The following is a 19,027-nucleotide window of genomic DNA, read 5'->3' as shown; positions in this document are numbered from 1 at the left end:
GCATTTATTATACTGAAAAAATTGCACATTATGAAACACAAGATATTTAAAGAACGAAGATTTTAATATGCACATGTACACCGGTTGGCATATTTTTTTCTGTTTGCAATGATTTTATAACTTTTGCACACATACAACTGTGCAAAAGAAGAAAATTAAAGGTGAATACAGGAAAGAGTAAGGTTATGAGGATAACAAAAAGATTAGGTGATGAAAGATTGAATATCAGATTGGAGGGAGAGAGTATGGAGGAGGTGAACGTATTCAGATATTTGGGAGTGGACGTGTCAGCGGATGGGTCTATGAAAGATGAGGTGAATCATAGAATTGATGAGGGAAAAAGAGTGAGTGGTGCACTTAGGAGTCTGTGGAGACAAAGAACTTTGTCCTTGGAGGCAAAGAGGGGAATGTATGAGAGTATAGTTTTACCAACGCTCTTATATGGGTGTGAAGCATGGGTGATGAATGTTGCAGCGAGGAGAAGGCTGGAGGCAGTGGAGATGTCATGTCTGAGGGCAATGTGTGGTGTGAATATAATGCAGAGAATTCGTAGTTTGGAAGTTAGGAGGAGGTGCGGGATTACCAAAACTGTTGTCCAGAGGGCTGAGGAAGGGTTGTTGAGGTGGTTCGGACATGTAGAGAGAATGGAGCGAAACAGAATGACTTCAAGAGTGTATCAGTCTGTAGTGGAAGGAAGGCGGGGTAGGGGTCGGCCTAGGAAAGGTTGGAGGGAGGGGGTAAAGGAGGTTTTGTGTGCGAGGGGCTTGGACTTCCAGCAGGCATGCGTGAGCGTGTTTGATAGGAGTGAATGGAGACAAATGGTTTTTAATACTTGACGTGCTGTTGGAGTGTGAGCAAAGTAACATTTATGAAGGGATTCAGGGAAACCGGCAGGCCGGACTTGAGTCCTGGAGATGGGAAGTACAGTGCCTGCACTCTGAAGGAGGGGTGTTAATGTTGCAGTTTAAAAACTGTAGTGTAAAGCACCCTTCTGGCAAGACAGTGATGGAGTGAATGATGGTGAAAGTTTTTCTTTTTCGGGCCACCCTGCCTTGGTGGGAATCGGCCGGTGTGATAATAAAAAAAAAAACAACTGTGCATAATGGCCACCACCTATTACTAGCATTCACTATTGTAATTTTCAGCCTTCAGTGTGTATAACTTTACATGATCTATATAGGTCATGTGCAATATTTATTTTCTTCCATAACATTAACTTGCAATATTCTTTAAGTATTTAATGAATAATGATGCAATAAGAATTATTCAGACCACTGCACAAGCATGTATTCTACAAATAAATGTGCAATTTTTGGAGAAGAAGTACATTTCACAAACCTGCACATAGGAGAATAAAACTTATGACATTTTGTTCCAGCTTGGATCTGTCAACATAGGCATCCTGCATGGAAGTATTCTTGGCTCTACTTTTCCTTATAAGCATCAATGATCTTCCAAATGCATCTCGGCTACTTAGAACTGTTCTCTTTGCCGGCAAGACAGCTTTAGTCATCTCCCACCCAAATCTAAATTCCCTCAACAACATCGTTAATGATATCAACCAGGATGACAAACTCACACTGAACATGGACAAGACCTACATAATGTTAGGGGCCATAGATACAAATGTCCAACTAAGTATTACGATTAATAGTTCTCCCATTGCTAAACATGAAGAAGGAAAGTTCCTAGACCTCTTCCTAGACAGCAACTTCAAATTCAACACATTACAAGAAAAAGTATCCAAATCAGTTGACACCCTCTCCAAAATGTTACCATGTGCCTCAAACAGCACTACGTACTTACATTATATTCTATCCCTACCTCATCTATACTAGCTGTGCCTGGAGATCCACTACAGCAAATCACCTTAAGCCAATAACACAACAAAAAACAGAAGTATGAATAATCACCCAGACAACACACTCCCCCAATCTTCAAAAGCCTAAACCCACTAAACATACATAAAATTCACTCATACTACTAAGCAAACTACATATACAGGAAAATAAATTCTAATATCAATCCTGCCCTGAAACTCTTTTTTGATAATTGCAACAGAACTCAGGCATAATACCTGACAAAACTCTCCAATATTCCCCACATTTGGCTCAATCTTTGTAAAAACTCAATGTGAATGAAAGGACCTAAAATCTGGAACTATCTACCTAAAAAAATCCTGTCTTTCTGTCTCCCAGCAGCTTCAAAGCTACCGTTAAAAAAAAAAAAAAAAAAACTGTTCTTGTCTATCAAACCTTCAACTTGTGTACCTAGTTTCATCCTTAAGATATAATTAACCCTTTCAGGGTTTCCAACGAACTAGTATGGCTTACGCACCAGGGTTATTGACGTACAAGTACGCGTAAATTCTAGCGCCTTCAAATCTAGCGAGAGAAAGCTGATAGGCCTACATATGAAAGAATGGGTCTATGTGGTCAGTGTGCACAGTATAAAAAAAATCCTGCAGCACAGTGCGTAATGAGAAAAAAATCTTTGACCGCGTTTTTGGTTTAAAACAGCGACTTTGCACTGTATTTTCGTATGGTATTTATGGTTGTATTCTAGTTTTCCTGGTCTCAATTTATAGAATGGAAGACATCTTACAGAATTTGAGATGATTTTGATTGGTTTCACAATGAAAAGTACCTTGAAATTGAGCTTAAAGCAGAATAAATGTTTGATTTTTGTCAAAGTTCAAAAGTAAACAAATCATGCCATGTGTCCAATACACATCAACTGGCGAGTCTAATATTCTATCACAAGTGCACTGATATTCTTTATAACATTTCTACACTAATGCAGTAGTCTGCATAACAGTAAATCTTCTATTTTTTGGTGAGAATAAAAATTCAAAGTGGAAAGTCATCTAGTACACTGGAATTGGCCGAAAATAGGGCTCAAAGTGGGTGAAATCACCGATGCGTAAACATTGTCGAGACCGCTAAATTCGCAAGAGCATAATTCTGTAAGTTTTCCATTAAATTTCATACTTTTGGTGTCATTATGATCAGGAAAAGATTCTCTATCTTTTTATTAGAAAACAATTTTTTTTTTTTCCAAAAAATTTTCGACCCTGAGAATAAGTTTAGGAGAGGGTCTCTCAACCCTGAACGAGGAGAATTAAATCAGATGAGGACCGGGCAGGACTTCAAAGAGACCTGGACAGACTGGACACCTGGTCCAGCAACTGGCTTCTCAAATTTAATCCCGCCAAATGCAAAGTCATGAAGATAGGGGAAGGGCAAAGAAGACCGCAGATAGAGTATAGGCTAGGTGGCCAAAGACTGCAAACCTCGCTCAAGGAGAAAGATCTTGGAGTGAGTATAACAACGAGCATGTCTCTGGAAGCACACATCAACCAGGTAACTGCTGCAGCATATGGGCGCCTGGCAAACCTGAGAACAGCGTTCCGATACCTTAATAAGGAATCATTCAAGACACTGTACACCGTGTACGTCAGGCCCATACTGGAGTATGCAGCACCTGTTTGGAACCCGCACTTGATAAAGCACGTCAAGAAACTAGAGAAAGTGCAAAGGTTTGCGACAAGGTTAGTTCCAGAGCTAAGGGAAATGTCTTATGAAGAAAGGTTAAGGGAAATCGGCCTGACGACACTAGAGGACAGGAGGGTCAGGGGAGACATGATAACGACATATAAAATACTGCGCAGAATAGACAGGATGTTCCAGGGAGGGGGGACAGAAACAAGAGGTCACAATTGGAAGTTGAAGACACAGATGAGTAAGAGAGATATTAGGAAGTATTTCTTCAGTCAGAGTTGTCAGGCAGTGGAATAGCCTAGAAAGTGATATAGTGGAGGCAGGAACCATACATAGTTTTAAGACGAGGTATGGTAAAGCTCATGGAGTGGGGAGAGAGGACGACCCAGTAGCAACCGGTGAAGAGGTGGGGCCAGGAGCTAGGACTCGACCCCTGCAACCACAAATAGGTGAGTACACACACACAGAGTGGTACCTTGACTTACAAGTGCCCCAACTTACAAGTTTTCTGAGTTACAAGCTATCGCTTGGTCGATTTTTTGCTTTGAGTTGTGAGCCAAAATCTGAGTTATGAGCAAGTTTCAGATACGCCGCCACTAGTTGGAGCAGTGAATGCCACAACATCCGCCCAGCATCCCAGTGTTTTGTGCAGTTATTTTGCCAAATTTCTTTTTTTCTAACCATGAGTCTTAGGAAAGTAAGTGCAAAGGACAGTGCTGAGAAGAGGATGATGATGTCCATTGAATTAAAGTGTGAAATCATAGAAAAACGAGAAAAATGCTTTTGTTTCAGTGTTTTCCTCATGAAACTAGTTATCTAGTGTAGTCAGCCCTACAAACAAACACACTGTTTTCTCTTATAATAAGACGAGCAATAATTATTTTTACTTAAGGAGTGGACGCCACCACTCGTCACATAATGACATATTTTATTCATTCTAGAGTATTCACAGTGGAACCTCGGTTTTCGTCTTTAATTTGTTCCATAGAGTCTGACGAAAACTGAATTCAAAGAAAACTGAAGCCATATTTCCCATAAGAAATAATGTAAATCCAATCAATCTGTTTCAGACACCCAAAAATATTAACCCTTTCAAGGTCCAAGGTCAAAATCGGAAGGGGTGCCCCAGTGTCCAAGAAATTTTTGAAAAAAAAAAAAAAAAAAAAAATAATAAAATAAAATAAAATTATTTTTTCTTACAGAATTCAAGAGTATACAGTGGACCCCCGGTTAACGATATTTTTTCACTCCAGAAGTATGTTCAGGTGCCAGTACTGACCGAATTTGTTCCCATAAGAAATATTGTGAAGTAGATTAGTCCATTTCAGACCCCCAAACATACACGTACAAACGCACTTACATAAATACACTTACATAATTGGTCGCATTCGGAGGTAATCGTTATGCGGGGGTCCACTGTATTTTTGTGAAGGTAATAAAAAAAAAAATTCTGATCAGTACTTACCAAGATACAGTGCCGAGAAGTTGACCCAAAATGACCAGGTGGCGGCAACATCGACGATTTCCACATACGCGCATTATTTTATGTTTTTTAGTTCTTTTTTCTATTTTTTTTCTTTTCCTACTAACATTTGGGGCCTGAGAGACCAATACTGTATACAGTAGGGCCCCACTTATATGGCAGGTTAGGTTCCAGGCTACTGCCATAAAGCGGAAATTGCCGTAAAGTGGAACACCCTTTTTTCTCCCCCTTATAAATGCATACAAACACTAGATAACAAGTTTACACTAACATATACTAAGTTAGCAATAGAACTAGGCATCAAAATACAATAAAAACTACAATACACACACAGTGCACTCATTATTTACCTTAAAATATCTATAGTTTAAATCTAGGGTGAGACAAGTAGTATTTACTTTAAGAAATCAAGTGTGGTATGTATGGTAGTCAGCCGGGCGACAATACCAGGCCACCCCACCTACACATAACATTCTATTACATTTAACCCTTTAGGGGTCAGAGACTTGTTCTCAGGGTCAGCCAAATTTCCAAAAAAAAAAAAAATTTTTTTTTTCTTACTAAAAGAGAGAGAATCCTTTCCCAATCATAATGACACCAAAAGTATGAAATTTGATGGTAAACTTATGGAATTATGCTCTCGCGAAGTTAGTGGTCTAAACGATGTTTACGCATCGGCGATTTTGCCAACTTTGAGCCCTATTTTCGGCCAATTCCAGTGTATTATTATTATAATCAAAAAGAAGCGCTAAGCCACAAGGGCTATACAGCGCTGCAGGGTAGGGAAGGAAGCGAGGGTATTGGATGGCAGAAGGGAGGAGGGATGATCAGTAGGTTACAGAAAACAGCGGGGCAGGGGATAGTACGGGGGTAGAGGGTAGCAAAAGATTGAAGTAGAAAGGGCTGAAGGTATCAGAATTTGTGAAGTAAGTCAGTTGTTGTCAAAAAGTCAATGAGAGAGTCTGGATGAAAGGTGGGTCCATCAGCAAGAAGGGAAGTTAAAGAGAGCAGCAGAGCGAAGACGACGACGGAGGTAAATTCTGCGTGCTCGTTGATAAAGTGGGCAGTCCAACAGAATGTGGCTGACTGATAATGGAACTTGGCAATTCTCAGAGAGGAGTAGGGCGCCTCTCCATGAGATATCCATGAGTAAGACGAGTATGGCCAATGCGAAGACGGGAGAGAGTAGTCTCCCAACCTCGACACTGGTGATAAGAAGACGGCCAGTAACCTATACTCGGTTTAATAGATTGAAGTTTGTTGCCGAGCATAGTAGACCAACGTTGTTGCCAACGGGTGTGAAGTTGGGATGATATTGCAGCAAAATAGTCCGTAAATGGAATACCTCTACATGAAACTGGTAGGTCATGTACTGCTGACCGCGCAGCAGTGTCTGCCTGTTCATTGCCCTGTACGTCAACATGCCCAGGGACCCAACAAAAAACAATATCTTTATGCTTGGTAAAGATGCGGCGTAGCCAAAGTTGGATACGGAGGAAGAAAGAGATAATTACTAAGTACAAAAGTGGAGTGCGTGTCTCGTAGCTGGCCAGGTTGTATACCAAACCCCAATCAGTCATTGCTACTACCTTGGCCAAGAAAACAGCAATCAAGGAAGCTGTTCTTGCAAAAGGTCCAAGTTTGTTTTCGAAACAGAGATCACAAGTGTTGAGAGACTGTTATTGGTGTGGATAAACGAAAAACAGATAGCAGGAGATAGCATCTCTCAAGCGATCATATGTGACAAGGCTACAAAGTTGTATGATGATTTAATTAGAAAAATGCCTGCAACTAGTGGTGATGTGAGTGAATTTAAGGCCGGCAAAGGTTAGTTTGAGAGATTTAAGAATTGTAGTGGCATACATAGTGTGATAAGGCATGGTGAGGCTGCCAGTTCAGACCAAAAAGCGGCTGAAAAATAAGTGAAGGAATTCAAGGAGTACATAGACAGTGAAAAATTGAAACCTGAACAAGTGCTTAATTGCAACGAAACAGGCCTGTTTTGGAAGAAATTGCCAAGCAGGACCTACATTACTCAGGAGAAAAAGGCACTCCCAGGACATAAGCCTATGAAAGACAGGCTTACTCTTCTGATGTGTGCTAATGCTAGTGGTGATTGCAAAGTGAAGCCTTTATTGGTGTATCACTCTGAAACTCCCAGAGCGTTCAGGCAAAACAATGTCCTCAAGGCTAATTTGTGTGTGCTGTGGAGGGCAATCATTAAGGCATGGGTCACTAGGGACTTTTTCTATGACTGGTTACACCATGCATTTGCTCCCAATGTGAAAAAATACCTAATGGAAAAGAAATTGGACCTTAAGTGCCTCCTGGTATTAGACAATGCTCCTGGTCATCCTTCAGACTTGGCAGAGCGACTTTCTGGGGACATGAGCTTCATTAAGGTCAAGTTTTTGCCTCCTAATACCACTCCTCTCCTGCAGCCCATGGACCAGCAGGTCATTTCAAACTTCAAAAAACTCTACACAAAAGCTATGTTTCAAAAGTGCTTTGAAATGACCTCAGATACTCAACTGACTAAGAGAGTTTTGGAAAGATCACTTTAGTATCCTCAGTTGTGTAAACCTTATAGGTAAGGCTTGGGAGGGAGTGACTAAGAGGACCTTGAACTCTGCTTGGAAGAAACTGTGGCCACAATGTGTAGAAGAAAGGGATTTTGAAGGGTTTGGGGCTGGTCACAGACCGGGCCACGGGGGCGTTGACCCCCGGAACTCTCTCCAGATAAACTCAAGGTAAACCCTGAGAAGCGTATGCCAGTTGTGGAATCCATTGTGGCATTGGGGAAATCCTTGGGGTTTGAGGTTAGTGGGGAGGATGTGGAAGAGTTGGTGGAGGAGGACAATGAAGAACTAACCACTGATGAGCTGCAAGATCATCTTCAACAGCAAGAGGCCAGACCTGAGGAAACTGCTTCAGAGGAGGGGGGAGAGAAATTGAGGAAGTTGCCTACTTCAAAGAATGAGGAAATGTGTGCAAAGTGGGTTGAACTGCAAACCTTTCCAGATGAAAATCACACTGACACAGCTACTGCAAGCCGTGTTGGCAACCTGTACAATGACAATGTTATGGCCCATTTTAGGAAAGTCTTAAAGTAACGAGAGGTACAGAGCTCTATGGACAGATTTGTTGTGCGACAGAGGCACAGTGACTCTCAAGCTGGTCCTAGTGGCATTAAAAGAAGAATGGAAGTAGCCCCGGAAAAGGACTTGCTACCGCAAGTTCTAATGGAAGGGGATTCCCCTTCTAAACAATAACTTCCACACACTACCCTCCTCCCATCCCATCAATCATCACCAGATCTTCAATAAAGGTAAGTGTCATGTATTCTATTCTTAGTATAGTAGTAATTGTGCATGCCTTCTTCAGTTTGTGCATATTAAAATTAATATTTCATGTGGAATTTTTTTTTTTTTCCATACTTTGGGGTGTCTTGCACGGATTAATTTGATTTCCATTATTTCTTATGGGGAAAATTAATTCACCTTACGATAATTTCGGCTTACGATGAGCTCTCAGGAACGAATTAATATCGTAAGGTGGGGGTCCACTGTATTTTCTCCTGCCTCCCGAGAGCCAGGAATTCCGCTGGAATGGATTAATGGCATTTCAATTAATTTCAATGAGGAAAACTGATTTGATATACGAGCAAATTGAGTTACGAGCTTGGTCATGGAACAAATTAAACTCATAAGTCAAGGTACCACTGTATATATACAGCAGACCGCCATTTAGCACGAGTTTATTTGGCACGATTCGGGTACAGCATGATTGAAGAATTGCGGCACAATTTTATGTAAGATGTAAAATTAATTTAACAGGGTTCAGTTTGCGGGAAGGAAAAAAAAAACTCCATTTCCCTCAAGCGGCTGTCTTGTTGTGGATCAGCGGGTGAGATCTCCCGCCATCCCCTGCCACCCCGAGACCACCCCAGCATTCGTACTTCATACGTGTCCAGTCCAGTCCTCCTCTGCTACAAGCTGTGTTCGTGAATTGTTTTAATCTTTTAATTGCTATATCTTGTATCTGCCAAGCAATCATGACACCCAGTAGGCATACCAGTGTTGCTAAAAGTGGCAAGAAAAGGTATAAGCATTTAAGTCTTAGAATTAACTAAGAAAATGAAGATATTAGACAAGAGATAACTGTAATGAAGTGTTATTTTGTACACACAAAAAGAGGTAAACATGAGTTTGTGTGACTGACTTACTGAATGACTTATTGACTTGACTGAACAGCTTACTGACTTGACTGAATAACTTACTTGACTTACTGACTGAATGACCTGACTGAATGCCTTGACTGACTTATTGAATGACTTATTGAATGACTTGATTGACTGACTGACTGAATGACAAAGTTAGACACTCCAGTACAACCATCAATCTCGGTACCAGAACCTCTACCATCCACCTCAGCCCAGTAGGGCCACAACATAACTCTCCACTCTCTTCACAATCATCTACGAACACTAGCACTCATAATTTAACCCTTAAACTGTCCAAACGTAGACCTACGTTTTTTCAACATTTGAAAGTATGTAAAAAAAGTAGATTTTTTTTTTTTTTACATTTGAAAACGAGTAAAAAAACTTTGATCTACTTTTTTTTTGTTATATTTGAAAATATGTAAAAAAAATGTAGATCTACTTTTGGAGCACTATGCATGTGAACGTAGATCTGCTTGGACAGTTTAAGGGTTAAGGTAAGAAATACTATTATTTCTGTTACATATGTAGTCTTAAGCAGTAAAAATAACATAATACCTCACAACAATGAACTACAATTACATATTCACTTTTATTTTTGTAAGAGGTGGAGGCCTAAAAAAAAGTTTTGGCTTTTTTGGGGCTCTCAGGAACGTAACCTTATTTTTCCCAGAAGTTCTTCAATTCATCTAACATGGTTTTTACTTAACATGGCGTTTTCAGGAACGTAACTATCGTGTTAAATGACTGTCTACTATACATAAATTTTTTTTTTAACATATCAGCCATTTCCCACCAAGGCAGGGTGTTAGGTAAGACACACATGCAACAGTTAGGTATCTTTATTTCGAAACGTTTCGCCTACACAGTAGGCTTCTTCAGTCGAGTACAGAAAAGTTGACAGAAGCAGAAGATACTTGAAGACTATGTAATCAGTCCATCACCCTTGAAGTTTTGAGGTGGTCAGTCCCTCAGTCTGGAGAAGAGTATTGTTCCTTAGTCTGAAACAATATTGTTTCAGACTATGGAACAATACTCTTCTCCAGACTGAGGGAGAGTATTGTTCCATAGTCTGAAACAATACTGTTTCAGACTATGGAACAATACTCTTCTCCAGACTGAGGAACTGACCACCTCAAAACTTCAAGGGTGATGGACTGATTACATTGTCTTCAAGTATCTTCTGCTTCTATCAACTTTTCTGTACTCGACTGAAGAAGCCTACTGTGTAGGCAAAACGTTTCGAAATAAAGATACCTAACTGTTGCATATGTGTCTTACCTAACAACCTGTCGGTATTTTATACCATTTCAAAGGCAGGGTGACCAGGGAGAGAGAAGAAAAAAAAAAAAACTTTCATTATTATTCAACACCTTCGCCATGGCCATCCGTTTTACATGCCTAATGTTTTCTATCTAAGGTAATGTTTTCTATCTAAGGTAAGCTGCATCACTAGATGTAGCTTATGGTACATCAAATTTCATGGCACCATGAAAAGTTTACCTTTATGATATATGTACAGACTACCTGAACCACTTAAGGTAGTTTTAATAATAGAAGTTATGACAGTACCTTTCAGGGTATGTACCTGAGAGAGTATTAGATACACTGCTTCAGAGTAGCATGTTTAAACCTTAACATTGTTAAAGTATGAAGATTCAAGGGTACAGTGTGAATTCAAAATTATCTACCACTGTTATTGCAATAACAAGTCATCTACCACTGTTATTGCTATAATTCCAAGTGGTCTACCACTGTTACAGCTATATCTTTTAACCCAGTGATTTCCTACCACCATCAGTCATGCAGAATAGCAAGAAAAGACTGTCATCATCAGAAGATGCCAAGACAGACAAAGGCTGTAGAACACACTGTGCAGGACTACAATTCAAGGAGTGGTGAACTATTGAGGAAACGAGACTGCTAAGGTCTACGAAGAATGTTGGACTTGACACAAAGCTAATACAGTACCAGATGTAAACTACTGGCTTCTGCCAGCCTCCTACCCTTTCCCTAGAAATGTAGAAGCAACAGTAGAGTGCCTCATACCTAGGCGTGCCTCTGAACATCTGTCACCACTTCTGAAGAGTCTGCGAGAGAAGCATGCGCCTTTTCAGATGAAGAATCAGCTGGAGCACTCGCAACTACTGGAAACCAGGTGCCCAATATTTTGCACCAGCCCCCGAGCCGTCGTCACCTGCCAGTTGGAGAAACAAGCCTAGAGCGCTAGCTGGATAAACTCATTCCCAGCCCCCAGTTCCTTCACAAGTCACTATCATTACCTTCCTTCTACCTACAACTAATGAATGCACCAGGCAATAGCAAAAATTCCCTCCAACCTGGGCATCTTGAAAACAGTATGCCATATCAACCTTGAGACTTTTCCCTCATCTTTTCAGTGGCTCTTTCAAGCCCCACAGAGCCCTGAAGAGAGACAACAGTCTATGAACATGGAAAGGGAATATGTAAGCTACACAACCATGAGGCTTCAAACCCCCAGACTACAACAGAAGCTTCAAGGAAATGGAAACTGAGAACAAGCCTGGGGTGGAGGTTAAAATCAACAGGAACATCTGTGAGAGAAATGGATGGGGAGGCCTGCCTTGGTCTTGTAGATTTGGAAAGTTTTTTGTTGAAAATGTCATGACTTCCTCAAAACATTTAATATTAGTCGTTATAGTATTAGGCTAATTTTAGTAGTATGGGAAGAATATGAAATTTCCATTATTAAAATCTAACCTATGCCTGGTACTATTACTTACTGAAGAGAATGTTCTGTAGTTTTAAATATTGAATAATTTTTTTAACAATGTTTGCAAATATGTTATCGTATAATGTCAGTGTTAATTGTCAATACATTCTGTGCAATCTCATGAAAATGTACATACAAACTGTATTCATGCAAGGTTAATACTGTACTGTAATGAACAATGTACATGAAGTTACATAACACAATTTTAATATTTAAATTGTGTGATATTTACAATCTGTTATTACCAAACTATAATTTACACTAGACTAAAATGATCTCATCATTAACTAATATAATTTTGTATTACCACCAAAAACAGGTAAGCAGTCAGCTTTCCTGGCAATAAAAAAATGAATACAACACACTTAACCACATTTAAAGCAAAATTAGCAAACAAAAAAAACTACTTGCATGAATAAAATGCAGCACAAATAAATGCTATCAAACCAAATTAAAATAATTAACAAGTTAAAAATCCCATTAAATTGCTATAAAGATATCTCTCCCAAAAGTTCCCAGGCATTACTACAGGCACCCCTGTAGGAATAAAAATCACTATGAAAGTGAAAAAGTCTAAGTCATGGGCAGTTCATATGTGTTCCACAGTCCATTCTGAGGAAATGATAATAACTTGTAGGAGTGGAAAATGTGGTTAGCTCTTGGCTGTTCTCGTGTAGAAGGACTTGCCAAAACCCTTGTACAGTGGACCCCCGACCTACGATGTCCCCCAACCTACATTAAAACCGACCTACGATGCTTTTCAGTGTAAAAATTGGACCCCGACGTACGTTGAAAAACTCGACTTGCAGCATTCGTCCGGTACGTGTCCACGTGTCTGACCGCACCTCAGTTGGCCTGCCTTCAGTTAGTGTGCCAGTGTTTACAAGCGAGAGAGGTCGCTCCCGCGCATACATTCAGCACATTTTGTATTATTCCAGTGTTTTTAGTGCTTCCAACTGCTAAATAAGCCACCATGGGCCCACAGAAAGCTTCTAGTGCCAACTCTGTGGTAAAAAGGGTGAAAATTATTACTGAAATGAAGGAGATAGTAAATAAATACGAAAGTGGAGTGCATGCCTCTGAGCTGGCCAGGTTGTACAACAAACCCCAATCAACCATCTCTACTATGTGCAAGAAAGGTATAAAATACCGACAATATGAAAGTTAAGACACATGTGCAACATCTGGATATCTTTATTGTAGTAGACGTTTCGCCATCCAGTGGCTTTATCAATACAGATTCTAGGACATAATAGGAAGACAGTAGAACTATATACAAAAGATGAGGTAATCAGTCCCTCGGCCTTGGAGTTAGTGTTCACAGCATCGTGGTGGAGGAGAGTCTGGAGCAAAGGCAAGAAGACTGGCGCTTTTTATAGGCGTCAGTGAATGGGACGGGCAGCAGACGAGGGCAGTCACTGGTAGGCGGGATTCCCCAGTGGAAGTAGGTCCTTCCCAAAGAGATGGGTTAGTTGCAGCAGCCGTGAAGAAGGTCTTGTAGATGTCCTCTGAACCAAGATTCCATGATGTTGCAGTGTCTGACAAGTTGTGCAAGAAAGGTATAGAATACCGACAATATGAAAGTTAAGACACATGTGCAACATCTGGATATCTTTATTGTAGTAGACGTTTCGCCATCCAGTGGCTTTATCAATACAGATTCTAGGACATAATAGGAAGACAGTAGAACTATATACAAAAGATCAGGTAATCAGTCCCTCGGCCTTGGAGTTAGTGTTCACAGCATCGTGGTGGAGGAGAGTCTGGAGCAAAGGCAAGAAGACTGGCGCTTTTTATAGGCGTCAGTGAATGGGACGGGCAGCAGACGAGGGCAGTCACTGGTAGGCGGGATTCCCCAGTGGAAGTAGGTCCTTCCCAAAGAGATGGGTTAGTTGCAGCAGCCGTGAAGAAGGTCTTGTAGATGTCCTCTGAACCAAGATTCCATGATGTTGCAGTGTCTGACAAGTTGTGCAAGAAAGGTATAAAATACCGACAATATGAAAGTTAAGACACATGTGCAACATCTGGATATCTTTATTGTAGTAGACGTTTCGCCATCCAGTGGCTTTATCAATACAGATTCTAGGACATAATAGGAAGACAGTAGAACTATATACAAAAGATGAGGTAATCAGTCCCTCGGCCTTGGAGTTAGTGTTCACAGCATCGTGGTGGAGGAGAGTCTGGAGCAAAGGCAAGAAGACTGGCGCTTTTTATAGGCGTCAGTGAATGGGACGGGCAGCAGACGAGGGCAGTCACTGGTAGGCGGGATTCCCCAGTGGAAGTAGGTCCTTCCCAAAGAGATGGGTTAGTTGCAGCAGCCGTGAAGAAGGTCTTGTAGATGTCCTCTGAACCAAGATTCCATGATGTTGCAGTGTCTGACAAGTTGTGCAAGAAAGGTATAAAATACCGACAATATGAAAGTTAAGACACATGTGCAACATCTGGATATCTTTATTGTAGTAGACGTTTCGCCATCCAGTGGCTTTATCAATACAGATTCTAGGACATAATAGGAAGACAGTAGAACTATATACAAAAGATGAGGTAATCAGTCCCTCGGCCTTGGAGTTAGTGTTCACAGCATCGTGGTGGAGGAGAGTCTGGAGCAAAGGCAAGAAGACTGGCGCTTTTTATAGGCGTCAGTGAATGGGACTGCCCTCGTCTGCTGCCCGTCCCATTCACTGACGCCTATAAAAAGCGCCAGTCTTCTTGCCTTTGCTCCAGACTCTCCTCCACCACGATGCTGTGAACACTAACTCCAAGGCCGAGGGACTGATTACCTCATCTTTTGTATATAGTTCTACTGTCTTCCTATTATGTCCTAGAATCTGTATTGATAAAGCCACTGGATGGCGAAACGTCTACTACAATAAAGATATCCAGATGTTGCACATGTGTCTTAACTTTCATATTGTCGGTATTTTATACCTTTCTTGCACAACTTGTCAGACACTGCAACATCATGGAATCTTGGTTCGGAGGACATCTACAAGACCTTCTTCACGGCTGCTGCAACTAACCCATCTCTTTGGGAAGGACCTACTTCCACTGGGGAATCCCGCCTACCAGTGACTGCCCTCGTCTGCTGCCCGTCCCATTCACTGACGCCTATAAAAAGCGCCAGTCTTCTTGCCTTTGCTCCAGACTCTCCTCCACCACGATGCTGTGAACACTAACTCCAAGGCCGAGGGACTGATTACCTCATCTTTTGTATATAGTTCTACTGTCTTCCTATTATGTCCTAGAATCTGTATTGATAAAGCCACTGGATGGCGAAACGTCTACTACAATAAAGATATCCAGATGTTGCACATGTGTCTTAACTTTCATCTCTACTATCTTGGCCAACAAACAGGCAATCAAGGAAGCTGTTGCTGCAAAAGGTGCAAGTATCTTTACGAAACACAGATCGCAAGTGCTCGAAGATGTTGAGAGACTGTTATTGGTGTGGATAAACAAAAAACAGATATCAGGAGATAGCATCTCTCAAGCGATATGTGAAAAGACAAGGCAGTTGCATAACGATTTAATTACGAAATTGCCTGCAACTAGTGGTGATGCGAGTGAATTTAAGGCTAGCAAAGGTTGGTTTGAGAGATTTAAGAATCGTAGTGGCATACATAGTGTGATAAAGCATGGCGAGGCTGCCAGTTCGGACCAAAAAGCAGCTGAAAAATATGTGCAGGAATTCCAGGGGTACATAGAGGCTGAAGGATTGAAACCTCAACAAGTGTTTGTGACAAAACAGGCCTGTTTTAGAAGAAAATGCTAAACAGGACCTACATAACACAAGAGGAAAAAGCACTCCCAGGACACAAGCCTATGAAAGACAGGCTTACTCTTTTGTTGTGTAGTAATGCTAGTGGGGATTGCAGAGTGAAGCCTCTACTTGTGTATCACTCAAACTCTCAGTGTTCAGGAAAAACAATGTTGTCAAGGCTAATTTGTGTGTGATGTGGAAGGCAAACAGTAAGGTATGGGTCACTAGGGACTTTTCTATGACTGGTTTTACCATGTCTTTGGCCCCACTGTGAAAAATTACCTCCTGGAAAATAAATTGGACCCTAAGTGCCTCCTGGTATTAGAAAATGCTCCTGGTCATCCTTCAGACTTAGCAGAGCAAATTTCGGGGGACTTGAGTTTTATCAAAATCAAGTTTTTGCCTCCTAATACCACTCCTCTCCTCCAGCCCATGGACCAGCAGGTCATTTCAAATTTCAAAAAAACTGTACACCAATGCAATGTTTGAAAAGTGCTTTGAAGTGACCTCAAACACTCGACTGACCCTCAGAGAGTTTTGGAAAGATCACTTTAGTATCCTCAGTTGTGTAAATCTTATAGGTAAGGCTTGGGAGGGAGTGACTAAGAGGATCTTGAACTCTGCTTAGAGGAAACTGTGGCCAGAATGTTTAGATGAGAGGGATTTTGAAGGGTTTGGGGCTAACCCTCAGGAGCCTATGCCAGTTGTGGAATCTATTGCAGCACTGGGGAAGTCCATGGGGTTAGAGGTTAGTGGGGAGGATGTGGAAGAGTTGGTGGAGGAGGACAATGAAGAGCTAACCACTGATGAGCTGCAAGAGCATCTGCAACAGCAAGAGACCAGACCTGAGGAAATTGCTTCAGAGGAGGGGAGAGAGAAATTGAAGTTGCCTTCTTCAAAGTTTAAGGAAACGTGTGAAAAGTGGGTTAAACTGCAAACCTTTATGAAAGAAAATCACCCTGAGACAGCTATTGCAAGCTGTGCTGGTGACTTTTACAAAGACAAAGTTGTGAACCACTTTAGAAAAATCTTAAAGGAACGAGAGGTACAGAGCTCTATGGACAGATTTTTGGTGCGATAGAGGTCCAGTGACTCTCAAGTTGTTCCCAGTGGCATTAAAAGAAGAAGGGAAGTAACCCCAGAAAAGGACTTGCTACCTAAAGTCCTAATGGAAAGGGATTCCCCTTCCAAAAAATAACCTCCATCATCTCCCTTCCTCCCATCCCATCACTCAACAGATCTTCAATAAAGGCATCATTTATTCTTCATTACACAATAATACATATTATGCATGTTTCCTTTTTTGTGTGTAGGAAAATGTATATTTCATGTAGTAAAAATATTTTTTTTTCATACTTTGGGGTGTCTGGAATGGATTAATTTGATTTCCATTATTTCTTATGGGGAAAATTAATTCAACCTACGATCATTTTGTCTTACGATGGGCTCTCAGGAACGGATTAATATAGTAGGTCGGGGGTCCACTGTACAGAGAATCTTTACTGCACATATAAGTTCTATCAAACACCTCAACTACTAGGAATGCTTGGAAGCACTTGACTTGTACTCGCTGGAATGCAGATGAGAGAGATGTACAGTATCATAATCTACACTTGGAAAATCCTAGAAGGAATGGTCCCAAATCTGCACACAGAAATCACTCCCTACAAAAGTAAAGACTGGGCAGACAGTACAAAATACCCCCAATGAAAAGTAGGGGCACCATTGGTACACTAAGAGAAAACACCATAAGTTACGGTGTCCTGTGGCCTGGTGGCTAAAACTCTTGCTTCACACAGTGAGGGTCTGTGTTTGATTCCCAGTGATGGTAGAAACACTGGGTGTGTTTCTTTACACTGGTTGTCTATGTTCACCTATCAGTAAAATGGGTACCTGGGAGTTAGTCGACTGGTGTGTGTTGCATCCTGAGACAAAACTGACTTAATTTGCCCAAAATGCTCTGCATAACAAGCAGCTTTCTATACAGTAGTATGTCATTGATGTCAGCTAGGCCTGTATACCATGTACGTGTACTTGTAGTAAATAAAGATATTATTATATTATTATTTAAGTGTCCAGGGCCCAAGACTGTTCAACAGCCTCCCACCATGCATAAGGAGTATTACCAACAGACCCCTGGCTGCCTTCAAGAAGGAGCTAGACAGATACTTAAAGTCAGTGCCGGATAAGCCAGGCTGTGGTTCATGCATTGGACTACATGCAGCCAGCAGTAATGGCCTAGTTGATCAGGCCCTGATCTACCGGGAGGCTTGGTCATGGACTGGGCCACAGGGGCGTTGATCCCCAGAATACCCTCCAGGTAGGCAGGTAATCAGTTGCATGCCATGCCACACATTACACAGGGAAAGGCAGGAGCACATGAACACAGGTGGCTATGAGAGAGACTTGCATATCCGATCCTCAATTGGGAGAGATTAATCTTAGGTAATGATGTTTAGGAACACAGCTACAAATGTTGAACTAAATATAATCAACACTTCTCCCATTGTAAGAAAACCCAAGGGAAAATTCTTACATCTGCACCCTGAGGTTTAATACCCACATCCAGCACATAACTAAGGTCTCCAAAGCAGTAAGCATCCTCTCCAAGATACATTTTACTATGTACCTCAAACAGCACTATTTACATTATACAACCCTCCAATCTATTCTTACCTCACCTATGGTATTTGTGCCTGGACATCTACTATGTCAAATCAGCTAAATCCAATAATAACCCAACAAAAAGCCACTGTGCAAATCCTTACCCAATCCAGTGCTGGACAGCAATCCCCCACTCAACAAAAACTTCAACATATTTAATATGTACATGTATACAAAAAGCACTCGTACTACTGTGCTTACTGTATATACAGGATAATCAATTCCATTATGAACTCTTAATCTCTTCCTTGACTGCTGCAACAGAGCTCGCAGGCACAACAACAAAAACCTCTTCAACATGCCCCTGTATCCAACTCAACCTGTGTAACAACTTTATGTAGGTAAAAGTTCCTAAAATCTGAAAATCCCTGCCTGAGGTCTCTAAAGGTCCAATATATGCCAATTAATTCAGAGATACTGTTAAAAAGCACTTCATCTCCTTAATATAATCTAGGCAGCAATACACTGTCAAGCAAAACCTGGTTTCATCCAATTCTGTCACTGTTCTTCCAGCCTTCCTTAACTCCCATACATAACTGGTAACATATCTTGTCCCATTATATGTGTTTGGTAATATAAGTAACTTGCTACTAGGTAGTAGGTTGGTAGACAGCAACTGCCCAGGGAGGTACTACCATCCTAC

The 19,027-nt window shown here is 41.1% G+C and overlaps 1 protein-coding gene across 1 annotated transcript in view; it reads right to left on the bottom strand.

Moving 5' to 3' along the window:
• LOC128690437 (serine/threonine-protein phosphatase 2B catalytic subunit 2) overlaps window positions 1–19,027 on the bottom strand; it is a gene marked incomplete at its 5' end in the record, with an annotated part of 171,801 nt that overhangs the window by 47,422 nt on the left and 105,352 nt on the right.

Source organism: Cherax quadricarinatus, chromosome 29, assembly GCF_038502225.1.
Source record: "Cherax quadricarinatus isolate ZL_2023a chromosome 29, ASM3850222v1, whole genome shotgun sequence".
In the NCBI taxonomy this organism is placed as follows: Eukaryota; Metazoa; Arthropoda; class Malacostraca; order Decapoda; family Parastacidae; genus Cherax; species Cherax quadricarinatus.
Note: the sequence above shows the minus strand (reverse complement) of the source record. Positions and strands in the feature narration are given on the sequence as shown.